At 45.2% G+C, this 14521-nt stretch overlaps 1 non-coding gene across 1 annotated transcript; it reads left to right on the top strand.

Annotated features, from left to right (window-relative positions):
• The first annotated feature begins 6270 nt into the window (after positions 1-6270).
• LOC118579061 lies at positions 6271-6432 on the top strand. Its single transcript, XR_004944424.1, has one exon. It is a non-coding gene; the product is annotated as a U1 spliceosomal RNA (small nuclear RNA).
• The last annotated feature ends 8089 nt before the right edge of the window (positions 6433-14521 follow it).

Raw genomic sequence — 14521 nt, 5'->3', positions numbered from 1 at the left:
CTCATCAGCTCCTCAATGCTTGAACCTCCATGCCTTCACGGGAGGGCTAGGTGTAGCTCAGTGGAGAGCACTTGCCTGGCATGTATGAGGCCCTAGATTCAGTCCCTAGCTGTATGAAAATCAGTAAGTCAATAAATAAAGTGTGTTCAGAGGGTAATAAAAGATAAAACACCAAAAAAGGGAACATGTAAAACTTCTAGACTGATTTAATCTGGAAGTTAAAAACATGAACTGAAAGGCTTTATTAAAATCTCATCAAATGAAAAAAAAGTCACATACACCTAATATCACTTGCAGACTTAACTAAAAGAATTCTTTCTGAAATAAAGTGTATTGGACCTTCATGGTAATTGACCCTCTGGGACACCAAGCTGACACAGATCTGACCAGGGGATTGAGTTCCAGGGAATGAGAAAAAGTCCCATTATAATGTATTATCAATGACTTGGCACTCCATCAGATTGATACATGATGTATGCCAACAGTTCATTTGCTCTACAAATACCTGTGCACTTGAAGCCCCAGTGTCCTAAGCACATAGCGTTTGATCCTGTCTCCTTGAAAGTAATGTGTAATTTGGTTTGTCTTATGTTTCAGTTGGTACTGGGATCATACCCAGAGCCTTGCATGTGCCACACAAAGGCTTTACCATTGAGCTACATGTCTAGCCACAGTTATAATTTATTTTGAAAGATTTTTACCTGTGAAATACAATTCTTTCCATCATTAGCAGTAAGGGTGTGGGATGATCAGGAAATTTTTTCCAGACCGTTCTCAAGTCCTTATATTCTAAAATAGTTTATGATATCAACAAAAGGACAATAATTTCTTTGTCTTTGTTTTTTCTCAGTCAGAGGTATTTATTAAGTACCTACTGTGTGCTCAGCACTAAGGTTTAGTTGTTAGGACAACAATTTAAGATTTGCAGTGGAGGGGAGGCTGGAGATGACTCAGCCGTTTAGAGGACCTGCTGCTCTTGCATAGAACAGAGTTCAGTTCCTGGCACCCATGTTGGGTAGCTCACAACCACCTAACTCCAGTTCCAGGGGATCCGGTATCCTCTTGCTTCCATGGGCACACACATAATTAAAAAAATAAAAGTAAACCTTTTTTTTTTTTTTTTTAAAAAAAAGGCATTTAGCCATGCACTTTCTCTGTCACATGTAAGAAATAAAGATGATGAGTGATACTTGGAAATTTTGAATATTTGCTAAAAGAAAAAAGCAATCAAATTGTGCACAGTGCCTTGCCCATAATAGGTACTCAATAAACAGTTATTCCTCATAGTCTGTTGCCATGGTTTCTAGTGTTTTATGAAATTTGTCTTAATTGAAAAAGACCAAATATTTCCAATAAAGCTTCTAGGCAGCTGTGTCCAGTCACTGTAGGTTGTACAGTTAGTTCTAGGATGTTTCTTTGCACTAGATGTCACTTAGAAACATGGGTTCTGTAGATTCTTGGTGCTAAGGGATACTTTGTCATTTGGATGAAGTAAGTGTTCAGTGTCAGAGAATAGCACAGAATAGTTCTTTCTGCAGGTCTGGGTTTCTGGGTTTTTTTGTTGTTGTTGTTTTTAATTGTAAAATGTTACCAATCAAACTATTGTAGCAGCTACAAAATAATTCACCAGCATGACAAAATAGTCAAAAGACGATGTCATAGGCACATCAGAAATGAAAGCAACTTTAAATTTTTCTTTTAAAATTGTCAAATATATTTTATGAAGAATTTATAAAGGGGGAAAGTATTGTAATTTATTGTTCATGAGGTTTTTGTTTTTTGTTTTTGTTTTTTTTTAAATAAAGTGAATTTCAACAAACTACCTGGAAGTAGTTCTTGCTGCTTTGGTGACTCTGGGAGTTGTGCAGGACGCTAAGTTCTGAGTGTGAAATGATGTACACCGTGGAAAAGTATTCAGGCCTGTGGAGTAAAGGGGTGCTGAGGAAAGTGACCGGCTTACAGGACTTTAAGCATTTCAAGTTCTCTGATACCACAATGCTAGCTGGCGATTTTTGCTTTATATAGCAGAGAATATGTATTGTTTAAGATTCCTTTTTAAGGTTGGCATTTTCTAGGTATGAATGTTTTGCCTTCATATGACTGTACATTGTGTACATGCAGTGCCCAAGGAGGCCAGATAGGGCATTGGATGCTTGGATCTGGGATCACAGGCGATTGTGAACCTCCTTGTAAGTGCTGGGAATTGAACCCAAGGTCTTCCATGAGAGCATCAAGGGCTTTTAACCACTGAACCAGAGATTTTTTTTTTTTTAATCCTAATTCATTTGATTGAGTATTCAGTCCAGATGTGATGATTTCTTTGTTTTGTTTTTGTTTTTTGGTTAGGTTTTTCGAGACAGGGTTTCTCTGTAGCTTTGGAGGCTGTCCTGGAACTCGCTTTGTAGACCAGGCTGGCCTCGAACTCACAGAGATCCACCTGCCTCTGCCTCCTGAGTGCTGGGATTACAGGCGTGTGCCACCACCGCCCGGCCAGATGTGATGATTTCTATTTAATGTACTGAGTAGATGCAATTTCAATTGTTAGCATGAGGCAATGACTTCTAAAGAAGTCAGGTTTAGCTGAGAGCAGTGGCGCATGCCTTTGATCCCAGCACTTGGGAGGCAGAGGCAGGCGGTGAGTTTCAAGCCTAACAGGTCTGAGTGTTGAATTCTAGGCCAGAACTCCATAGTGAGACCTCAGGGGAAAATGTCATTGTCAGCCTTTGTTAAAATTTCTTATTTATTTGTTTGTTTGTTTGTTTTGCCTTTGTAAAATATATGGTTGCCTGAACTCCAGTCTCCCTGGTGGCCAGTAGGACAGCTGAGGGACAGGAAGCATGGAATCCCTGGCCACCCTAGACCCCTAGACGGCTTTTGCTTCTACTTGGAGATTACCTTTTGAAAATTCAAACTGTAAATTGTAGTTCTCGGCACTTTTGTGACCCTCTGTAGTTTACAAAATGCGGTCACATGCTGTTCAGTCTTTCACTTGAAGTAGCTGATTTCCTAGTGAAGAACTGGAGATAGAAACAGCCAGAGACGGTGGGCTCACCAGGACATCCTGCCGCCTAATCTCTGCCTCCAGTTGGCGGTCCTCTCACAGCAAAGCTTTATCTCTTAGACTGGAGGAACCCAACCTTATTCTGTCCTTCCTTTAAATTCAAATGTTGCTGTCTTGATCAGCCAATCGTAGACATCCTCTAAAGTGCCCTGCAGTGACGGTTTGTGGGTAGATAGTAACTCCTACGGGAGACAACCGGCAGAGCCACACCTCTAGCAGCAAAGCGCGTCTTTTAAAGGTGGCACTTTCACCTAGACAAAGCGTTTCCATTGGTTAGCAGTGAATTGTTTAAAAAAAAAAAAAAAATCCTGGGCTTTGGACTTCACTGTTCCCTGTTCCGCCTGGTATTTCAAGCTTAGCTTGTTTTCAGCTGAAGTTAAGCAATTTGGTATTACGGAAGCTGCCGTGGTCTAGCAGCCCAAAGACTCAGTATGGAAGACCGGCTTTCGCAGATAGCCACATAAGTAACGTGTGTCATTGGGTAAGTGGCTTCATTTTGAGCCTCCGTTTCCATAGCTGCAAAGCAAAGACGATATTTATATTTCATTGTTTTATGAAGGGCATGTTGACTTCTGCAGTGGTATTCTAAATTTCTATGAGAGCAGAGTTCCGGTCAGCCAGGACTTCACACAACAACAACAAATGCACCATAATAAAGTTTGTTTGAGGAGGAAGGAGTCACCATGCCAGACTTCACATGTAGGTTTGATTGGCCTCCGCTTTGTGAGAACCTGGTGAAGGAACTGCCCCCTTTCCTCAGGAAAATGCTTGCCTATAATTTGAAGGGGATACAAATGTCCAGAGTCCACCTGGACCCTGAGTTGAGGAATCCTGTATTTTAGGTGCCCAGAGTGCCTCTCTGCTAGCACCCCTAACTTAAGGAGTCAATTCATCCAGGGACTCTATAGCAAAGTTGCAAGATTTTGTTCTGGACCGAGGTGCTGGCTACACAGGTGTATCACTCTGTGTAAATTCATCAAGCTGCACTTGACCTTGTGGTTGTAGGCTCCACACCTGGGTTCTCACATATGCAAGGCAAGTGCTCCTAATTCTAACACTTAAAATTTTAATACCTTATATATATTATTATACTTCAATTAAAAAACATTGTGACAGAGGGTTTCCTTTACCACAGACTAGTCTCAAACTATGTGGCTGAGGATAGCCTTGAACTCTGATCACTCCTGGTCCTCCTGTCTTCACCAAACCAAGTGCATGGGTTGTAGGTGTGTAGCACCATGTCTAGTTTATGCACTGCTGAGGACTGAACCTAAGGCATGCTAGGCAAACATACTACCAACTGAGCCATATCCCATTAAAAACTTCACTTCAGCGGGGCGGTGGTGGCGCACGCCTGTAATCCCAGCATTCAGGAGGCAGAGCCAGGCGGATCTCTGTGAGTTCAAGGCCAGCCTGGTCTACAGAGTGAGTTCCAGGAAAGGCACCGAAGCTACAAAGAGAAACCCTGTCTCAAATAACTGAAAAAAAAGGAAACAAAACAAAACAAAACAAAACTTTATTTCAGTAAAGTTTCTTAAAAAATAAATGTGGGGCTGGAAGTGTGGCTCAATGGTAGAGCACTTGTTTGGCATGCCCAAGCCATGGCTTCCATCCCCCAAATCACACATATACAGAGCAAAAAGAAGTCAGGTGTGGTAGAGCATGCCTTTAATCCATCAGCCACAAGAGGCAGAGGCAGGGGGTTGTCTGTGACTTTGAGGCCAGCCTGGTCTACATAATGAGTTCCAGGTCAGCCAGAGCTATATTATGAAACCCTGTCTCAAAAACAAAAAGAAAAGAAAAAATAAAATTGCACCAGGCTGGAGACTATCAGCTGTGATTGGGAACAGGAGATTATCAACAGGAGAGGGGAAAGGAGCATCCCTTTATCTTTCTGATCCTGTGTAACTTCTGTGGTCCAGCCTGGCCTTGGCCTCTTGGATGCTGAGATTATGGACAGGCAGCACCGTGCTCAGCCCCCTGAGTATACACAGAGATGTATGGAGCACACGACTGTCACCACTGCCGGGACAGGAAGGGGCTTAAAACTGCTCCTACCGCTGACTGGCACTGCTGATGAACTTCGGGTGTTTGGCTTGTTCTATGTTTTTTTATTGAAGTTAGGTTCCGTTTCTACCTCAGCAATGAGGTTGGTATCTTGTATGTCAAGACTGAAATGTCCAACCATTCTTCTTGCTTTACAGCTCTCTGCAGATGTGTCTCGGGTCTCCTTTGCCCTACCTTCCTTCCTCTGGCAGTATAATTCAAGATGTCAGCCTTCTCTCAGACACAGGTATAGTGGGTAGCCATCCCAGCCTTGGCCTGGAAGTTCCAACTCCCATTGAGGCTTCGGTAATGGTCACGCCCACAAGGCGGGGCTGAGGGAGGACGCTGAAGACCCAGGATCGGGAGGAGAGGGCTCTCTTGGCCCTGGGACCCTGGACGCTGGAGGTAGACCGAGCAGAGTTTTCCAGAGAACACCACCGGACTGCGCCATACCTTTGCCAGATCCTGCAACCTATCCCTTCATTTGTAAGTTACCCCACAAATAAACCTCCCTTTTAACTACGTGGAGTGGCCTTAATAATTTCACCAATACACAGGTGTTAGGAATACTGTGGTCCAGCAAGTCCAACAATGGCCGTCTCATGATGGAAAGTCCAAGAATCCAGTGGTTGTTCATTCTGAGAGGCTGGATGTCTCAGCTGGTCTTGTGTGTGTGTGTGTGTGTGTGTGTGTGTGTGTGTGTGTGTCCCAAAGAAGTAGGCTCTAATGCCAGTGAAGGACCACCTCAACAGCTAGATACATGAACTTATCAGTGAGAGTGAGGGCAAGCAGGCCAAAAGCGAACGCTTCTTTCTTCTCTGTCCTTTATATAGGCCACCATGGAAAGGTGAGGCCAGATTTAGGGTGGGGCTTCCCATTTCATATGATCCAAGTAACCAAAAATCCCTCACAGGGTCTGTCGGTCCAGCTGTTTGTTTGTTTGTTTTTGTTTTTTGAGACAGGGTTTCTCTGTGTAGCTCTGGCTGGCCTGGATCTCGGAGATCTGCTTGCCTCTCGCTTCCGAGTGCTGAGATTAAAGGTGTGCGCCACCACTACCTGGCTTAAAAGTAATTAAAAAATATATATTGTAGCACTGAATAAAGTTCAAAATCATCTCACTATTTCAAACTTTTCCCATTTCTCGAAACCAGGAAGGTTGTAATATGCTTGCCTAGAAGGGCGGAGCCGCCATGATGAAGGCTGATCCCCAGGGCAATGTGCATCCATTGCACTCCAGCTGTGCCGACCCCTGAAATGGCTCCGCACTCTGGAAACTCGGTTTTGTAATTTGTGGTAGTGGGGGAGTATGTTCCCACCTTCTCCTGAAAAGCGATTGTCAATTCATTTGACTAAAAAGCATTAGGCAGAGCCGGGCGTGGTGGCGCGGTACCAGGGCAGAGGCAGGCACACAGGAGTTTCGATGCCAGCCTGGTCTTCATAGCAAGTTCTAGGATAGCCTGGGCTACATAATGAGGGCCTGAGTTTGATCAATGACACTGCAGAAAGTCACCATCCCCCACCCCACCAGGTAAAAAGCTGAAGGAGACAAAAAAAAAAAAAATCAACTCTTCCTAAAAAGGTGAGGTCAATGCCAGCACTGGGGAAACTGAGGCAGGAAGATCTGCATGAGTTGGGGGGCAGCCTGGGCTACAGTGTAAGACTTGAGGGGCGGGGGAGAGAGGAAGGAAAGGTCACAGGGCAAATGCTGCCCTTGCTGTTGTCCCCAGAGTTGAAGAAAGACAGGCAGATGCAGAGAGCTCCCAAATGCAAACACTTTGGGGGGAACCAGGGCTGGGCTAGGAAAAACCTAATTCTGTTTAAGACAAGGTGGTCTCATGCGACCAGGCTGGCCTCGAACTCTAGGTACAGCTGAGGCCGACCTCACTCCTGCCTCCGCTTCCCCTGGGCAGGGACTCTAGGTGTGTGCCAGCACATCTGTTTTATTTGGCTCTGGAGAGCAAACCCAGAGCCTTAGTGCACTCAGCAAGCACTCTACCAACTAAGCTGCATCCAACAGCTCAGAAAACCGACCCTTGGATAGAGTTGCTTCAAGCAGGCAGCTGAGAGAGCTAACTGTTTGGGGGAGGGGCAGCCAGCCTCCCTTCCACAAAACTGCTCGGACGCAGGTTTAAAGCAATAGAAAGTTGTAGGGCCCTGGCCTCCCAATTTGGGTGGCTGTGGCCTGCTTGCCGACCTTGACCAGATGTCCTCCCCATGCTGGTTCCCTGCCGGTTTCCTTCCTCCTGAACGCTCACTGGAGGTTCCTTGTTTGTGTGTCCTGCATTTGGTGTAAACAGCTAGGATGCAAGAATGTAGAACATTGGGTTGCGAACTTATGCCCTCCAGGGTTCCTCCATTGTGCTGTAAGCCTGTATTTAAGGCCTCCTCCCCTTCAACAGACGGCATTCGGCATTCTGCTGGGGCGAATGACCTGTCGTTTCTTCTCTCTGTTTTTTAATCCACAGCCCCTCGCTCAGGACATGGTGAATAGGTGGTGGTAGCGCGGGCGATACCGCAACAGAAAGTCTTTATTACCAGGCTGGTGACCACACTGGGTGCTCAGGATCCCCATATAGCTCTGAGCATTTCTGGGGTGAACTTTTAAGCACAAAAATCATGTTCTGGATTGACATCCTTCAGTTAACAAGAACAGTTATCCAGAAGTGGGACTAGAGAAGCCAAAAAGCAAGGTTAGTACACTTAGAGACTTTCCCAGAACGAGGGACTGTGATACATTAGGTCTTTGTTTTCATTTTGGCAGATGATGGTCTGTCCACACGCTGAGTTTTACAATCTGAATGGCACTTCCATCATGGAGTCGGCTGTGCTAAGGTCTCGGGCCCTGTTATACATTTTCATGAGATTTTCTTCCAGGAGCTCTAGCAGGTCCTCACAGAGGGAAAAATGGACTCATTCTTCTGGCGGAGGCGAAGAATGGAAGGAACCTTGAACATGCTGAGCATCAGTTCTCAGCACACACCCTGAAGAGAAACCATTTTATCCCAGTGGAGCCTAACCTGCTGGGATTTCATCAGCTGAGCACAACCTACATGAGAGAAGGGAAATCGACCCTTCCAGACATCCGAAACTACCTGAGGGGAAGGGGAACTGAGACCCATTGCTGAGGCTCAGGGTCTAGGGCCACAGGCTCACCAATGCTTGAGAGATCACTGCATTGACTCCATATTGAAAAAGCTTGTTAACCTAATAGTTCACAGGTAACATCACAGAAAACAGGGGTGGTGCAACAGCTGCTGAGCAGCCTGCTTGATTTCTTTCTTTTCTTTCTTCTCTCTTCAAGACAGAATTTCTCTGTGTAGTCCTGGCTGTCCTGGATCTCACTCTGTAGCCCAGGCTGGCCTCGAACTCACAGAGATCCTCCTGGCTCTGCCTCTGAGTGCTGGGATTGAAGGTGTGCGCTACCACTGCCCGGCTGCAGCCTTCTTTCTTGTGCTTAGGTGACAGGAAGCACATGGGTTGTTAATGTGAAGCTTCAAGTGGCCTTCTCAGCTAAGAAGAAACTGAGTCACAAAAATTCCTAGAGTTCTGGATATCATCAACAGGAGAAAGCTTTATGAAACTCTCAGTCTGCAATCAAAAGTGTGTGTGTGTGTGTGTGTGTGTGTGTGTGTGTGAGTGTGTGTGTATGTGTGTGTGTGTATGTGTGTGTGTGTGTGTGTGTGTGTATGTGTGTGTATGTGTGTGTGTATGTGTGTGTATGTGTGTGTATGTGTGTGTGTATGTGTGTGTGAGTGTGTGTGTGTGTGAGTGTGTGTGTGTGTGTGTGTGTGTGTACATGAGTGTGGAAGCCAGAGGTTAATGTGTATTCCTCAATCACTAGTTTTTAATTACATGTTTATTTATGTGTGTATGTATATGTGTGAGTGTGTGTGTGTGAGTGTGGGTGTGTAACACATGTGCCATCATCACAGGTAGAGATGAGAGGATAACTGAACCCAGGTCCTCTGCAAGAGAAGTATGTTCTCTGGACTGCTGAGCCATCTCTCCAGCTCCCACCATCTTTTTTGTTTTGTTGGGTTGTTTTTTTGTTGTTGTTGTTTTCTTTTTTTTGAGACAATGTCTCTCATCAAGTCTGGTAACCAGCTCTCCAGCAGACTGGTTGGTCAGTGAGCCCCAAGGACCCTCCCATGTCCATCCCCGCCTCATTGATATTACAGGCATGTATTACGGGCTTGGTTTACAGGGGTTCTGGGAATTCAGATCTTTGTACTGCACTGGCCAAGCCATCCTCTTCTCTCACATTGTGCATGCAGTTTATTAAAGTCCCTCTCTCTCTCTCTCTCCCTCCCTCTCTCTCTCTCTCTCTCCCTCTCCCTCTCCCTCTCCCTCTCTCTCTCTGCCTCTTTCTCCTTGGTTTTCTGAGACAGGGTTTCACTGTGTAGCCCTGACTGTTCTGGAATTCCCTTTGTAGACCAGACTGATCTTGAACTCACAGAGATTCACTTGCCTCTACATCTCAAATGCTGGGATTGAAAGTGTACACCACCACTGCCTGGTGCTTAAATTCTCCTGTAACTACTTAGCAGTAAGAAGGAATAAATTATTGATGTGGTCTTACGTGAATGAATGGTCAACCATTCATTGGTCAATCTTAATTAGGGTTTCTGTTGCTGTGATAAAAACACCATGACCGCTGGGTGGTGGTGGTGCACGCCTTTAATCCCAGCATTTGGGAGGCAGAGTCAGGCAGATCTCTGTGAGTTCGAGGCCAGCCTGGGCTACCAAGTGAGTTCCAGGAAAGGCACAAAGCTACACAGGGAAACCCTGTCTAGAAAACCAAATAAATAAATAAATAAATAAATAAATAAATAAATAAATAAATAAATAAATAAATAAACACCATGACCAAAAGCAATTCAAGAAGAATTCGTGGGCTGGAGAGATGGCTCAGAGGTTAAAATAAAAGCACTGCTTGCTCTTCCAAAGGTCCTGAGTTCAATTTCCAGCAACCACTTGGTGGCTCACAACCATCTGTAATGAAATCTGGTGCCCTCTTCTGGCCTGCAGAGATACATGCAGACAGAACACTGTATACATAATAAATAAATAAATCTTAAAAAAAAAAAAAGAATCTGTTTCATCTTAAACTTCCAGGTCATAGTTCATCACTAAGGGAAGTCAAGGCAGGAACTGAAGCAGAGGCCATGGAGGATCACTGGCTTGCTCAGCCTTTCTTATTTACTTATTTATTTACATTTAATTTTATATTTTGAGCTGGCTGCCTAGCTGCCTAAAATTCTCTATGTAGACCAGACTGGCCTCAAACTCACAAAGCTCTACCCGCCTCTGCCTCTTGAGTGCTGGGATTAAAGGTATGTGCCGCCATGCATGACTCAGCCTGCTTTTTTACACAATCCAGGACCCCCTAGCCCAGATGTGACACCACCCATAGTGAGTCCCCCGCCACCACCAATCATTAATCAAGACAAGACTCCACAAATTTGCCTACAGGCCGATACTATGGAAGCATTTTCTCAACTAAGATTCGCTCTTCCTCCATGCTAGACAGTGGTGGTGCATACTTTTAATTCCAGCACTTAGGAGGCAGAGGCAGGCAGATCTCCAGATTCAAGGCCAGTCTATTTTACTGAGTGAATTTCAGGACAGCTAGAACTACACAGAGAAAATACTGTTTTAAAAAAAAAAAACAAAAAGAAAAGAAAAAGATTCTCTCTTCCTGGATGTGTCTGGGTTTATGTCAAGTTGACCAAAAACAACCATCACAATATTGTAAAATAAACTATGATCCTCAGCCCAATATATATATATATTATATGCTTGAATTTATGGAACATTCTAGAACTAACGTGGTAGAAAATGTATCAGTGGTCACCTGAGCATGCAGTGGTATAGCATGGATCCAATCTACATGAAGAACTTAGGCAGGGGGTGGGCTGTAGATGTATTAAGTGTTGTTTTTATCCCTTTTGTGTTGATTATAGTTCAATAAAGTTATTTAAACTAAAATCAAAACAAAGGAACCTTGATGGACAAATTCCAGCCATCAGAATTTCAGTAGGTGGAGCCTGACCCCAATATTTTTAAATAGCCTAATGTGAACCGAGGGTAAAATGTTGCTTCTGACATTGTGTTCAGTAGGACACGGTTGTGCACGCCTGTGAATGTAGAATGTCCTCTCACTCTAGGTGGGGAAGATATGATGAGTTCGAGGACCAGCTTGAGCTCCACAGCTCCAGAAACAAACAACACAACAACTGGAAGAGATGACTCCAGATGCACTGGGGAGTTGGTTTCCAGCACCCCCGGACAGCTCACAACTGTCTGTAACTCCAGGGGATCTAATGCCCTCTTCTGGTCTCTGCATGCACCAGGCACACAGGATTGCACAGGCATACAAGCAGGCAACACACACACACACACCACACACACACAAAATAAATAAGCCTTTTTTTTTTTTTACCCCCCCCCAGAGCTGAGTACCGAACCCAGGGCCTTGCACTTGCTAGGCAAGTGCGCTACCACTGAGCTACATCCCCAACCCCTAAATAGGTCTTTTTAAAAGATGCAGAAGAAGCCGAGTTGATAGACAGAGGGACAGGTAGAAGAAGTCAAAGACAGAGGTAAAATCACAGTACTCGAGAGGCAGAGGCAGACTGATCTCTCTGAGTTCAAGGCCAGCCTGGTCTATAGAGTGAGTTCCAGGACAGCCAGGACTACACTGACAAACCTTGTCTTTAAAAAAATAAAAAAGATAGCAGCTTGTGGAATTCACTTACCTCCATCAAGTAACTAACTGAGAAGTCCCCACTTTAGTGTCCTGCCTGGGAGCCTGTCTCCACTTTGGGACTCTTTTTATGGCATGTTCCAGGGGAGGCAGTAAGAGGTGTTGAGGCTTGTCCCTCTGGGGCATTGGACTCTAGGGCAGGACTTTCTTTCAAGCAATAAAAAAAGATATATTTTTAAAATTTATTTTGTGTGAATTCGTGTGGGCATGACAGGACACACATGTGGAAGTCAGAAGCCAGCTTGCAGGAGTCGGTTCTTATCTTCTACCATGTAGGTCTGGGGCCTCAAACTCAGGGCATCAGGCTTGGCGGCCAGCACCTTTACCTGCCTGGCTAACGAATCTACTCATTGTTTTGTTTTTCATCATGACACATTCTTTTTATACATATATGTTATGTATGTCAGGTTTTTTTTTAATTTTTTTATTTTTTTGGTTCTTTTGAGACAGAGTTTCTCTGTGTAGTTTTGGTGCCTGTCCTGGGTCTTGCTCTGTAGACCAGGCTGGCCTCGAACTCATAGAGATCAGCCTGGCTCTGCTTCCTTTAATCCCAATTAAAGGCGTGTGCCACCGCCGCCTGGCTGTATGTCAATTTCATTTGCCTCCCCTCTTAACCCCGACCCCCTCACTGCTCTCTACCTCAGGACTTCTCAAGCTGGCTTCCAAGGAGAGACTCTAGTGCGGCCAGCAGAAATACTACAATTACAAACAAAACTTAGGAGTGTATGTTTGTAGGTCAGGCTGGTCTTGAACTCTTGATCCTCCTGAATGCTGGGAATATTAGCATGCACCCATCACACTCAGCCAGCAGTTCCAAAGACTCATCTCTGAAAGAGCACAGGAATCTGCCACAAGTGTTCTGGGGGCCAGGCCCAGGAAGCTTGGAAGGAGGGACTTCTGGAGGAATTGTAAGGCTCCTATGGGTTAGTTCCCCTCATCGCTGGCCTGGAGCAGAGAGGCCATCTCCTGGGAGGTGATCCTTCTTCTTAGAGTCCACTTATTGGAACACAATTACTGGAGTTAGCCAAGGTGCTGGGCCTTCTCCAGCTGGCTGGAGGACTAACCAGCCAGGCCCTGCTTTTCCTAGTTCAGGGGATGGGTTTCCTAAGCTGAGAGACCTGTGGGGTCTCGCCCTGTGTCTCTAATTTCATCAGCGGTGTTGAAGGGGCCCACACTTGACTAGTCACAAGTACAATGATGGTGCACTCTAGTGGGCTGAGGGGAGAAGTCTTTGGAGCTCAATCAGACGTTTATCTCGGCCAGGCCCAGGCTTTAGAGGAGAAACTTCCTGGCATCAGGATTTCCTTTACGTGCATGGGATCCAAAGAGTTCAAAGGGTCTTTGTAATAGTTAATCATTGTCAACAAACTGGGTATAGCTCCTGCTGTGAAACCCAGAGGTTCTGCCCATTCATGGAAACTTACTACTGATCGTTACAAAGAAGTCCACGTAGACCCTGCCCGCAGCTGAGGAAGACACAAGTCATACATGGCAAGAACAAAGGGAGAGTCTGGGGCTGAGGCTCAGTTGGCAGAGAGCTTGCTAGCATACATCAAGACTTGGGTTTGATCCCCAAGACCAGGCTGTCCTCAAACTCAGAGATCCACCAGCCTCAGCCTCTGGGGTGCTGGGATTAAAGTGTTTGACACCACACCCAGCTCATAGCAACTCTTGTAAAGGGAACCATTTTATTGGGGCTTGCTTACAGGTCAGAGATTTAGTCCATTATCGTCACAGTGAAAGGCATGGTGGCATGAAGGCAAACATGGTGCTGGTAGCTGAGAGTTCCACATCCGGATCAGAAGGAGGCAGGAAGAGAGAGACACTGGGCCTGGCTTGAGCTTCTGAAACCTCAAAGCCCGCCCCTAGTGACACACTTCCTCCAACAAGGCCACATGTTCTAACAGCGCCTCTCCTTCTGGGCCTGTTGGGGCCATTTCCATCCAAACCACCACACCTTGCATGCTCAAGAGCTTAGGTTCAGTCCTCAGCAGAGAGCAAGAAAAGGGTGAGCAAGCTGGGTGCAAACTAGGTGTGGTGGCTCTTGTCCAGACCGAGAATGAAGAAAAAGAAGACAAAATGAAAGCCTTATGTATGTATTGTTGAACTGAGCAACTAATAACTCCTATCATATTTCAGTATTCTGTTTATCCCATCAATCCAATAATTTACTGTCCCAATTATTGTAGAATTAAATAAGTCTCACCACCCCCAATGTCTTGTTATAGAATCCAGGCTGACCTCAAACTCATGATCCTTCTGCCTCAGACTCTCAAGTGCTAGGATTATTAGGTGTGTAGCACCTGCTGCCTGATGATGGTCCCTCAGTATCAACCTTGGCACATATTCTGTAGCAGTTTTCTTAGAGACTGAAACAGTCCATCCTACCCAGAAGCTCCTTAAACGACTCAAAATAGCTTCAGGAAGTTCCTAAAATTGACCAGATTCACTAGGCCCCTTCCTCCCAATAGTAAACAAGGCAAGCTGCTGAGAGTCACTCCCAGACCAGCTAAGCTGCTAAGAAGACTCTGAGACTAAACCAGCTGCCTGGATGATGCAAAAAATGTTTAGACCAACTGGGGCACCTGGAATGAACATTCATTCTCCAAGCATGTCAAACTGCCTGAAGCTGTGCAGTGTGTTCCAGC

The sequence above is a fragment of the Onychomys torridus genome, chromosome 2 (genome assembly GCF_903995425.1).
Source record: "Onychomys torridus chromosome 2, mOncTor1.1, whole genome shotgun sequence".
Classification (NCBI taxonomy): domain Eukaryota; kingdom Metazoa; phylum Chordata; class Mammalia; order Rodentia; family Cricetidae; genus Onychomys; species Onychomys torridus.
This window is presented reverse-complemented; position numbering and strand designations above follow the sequence as displayed.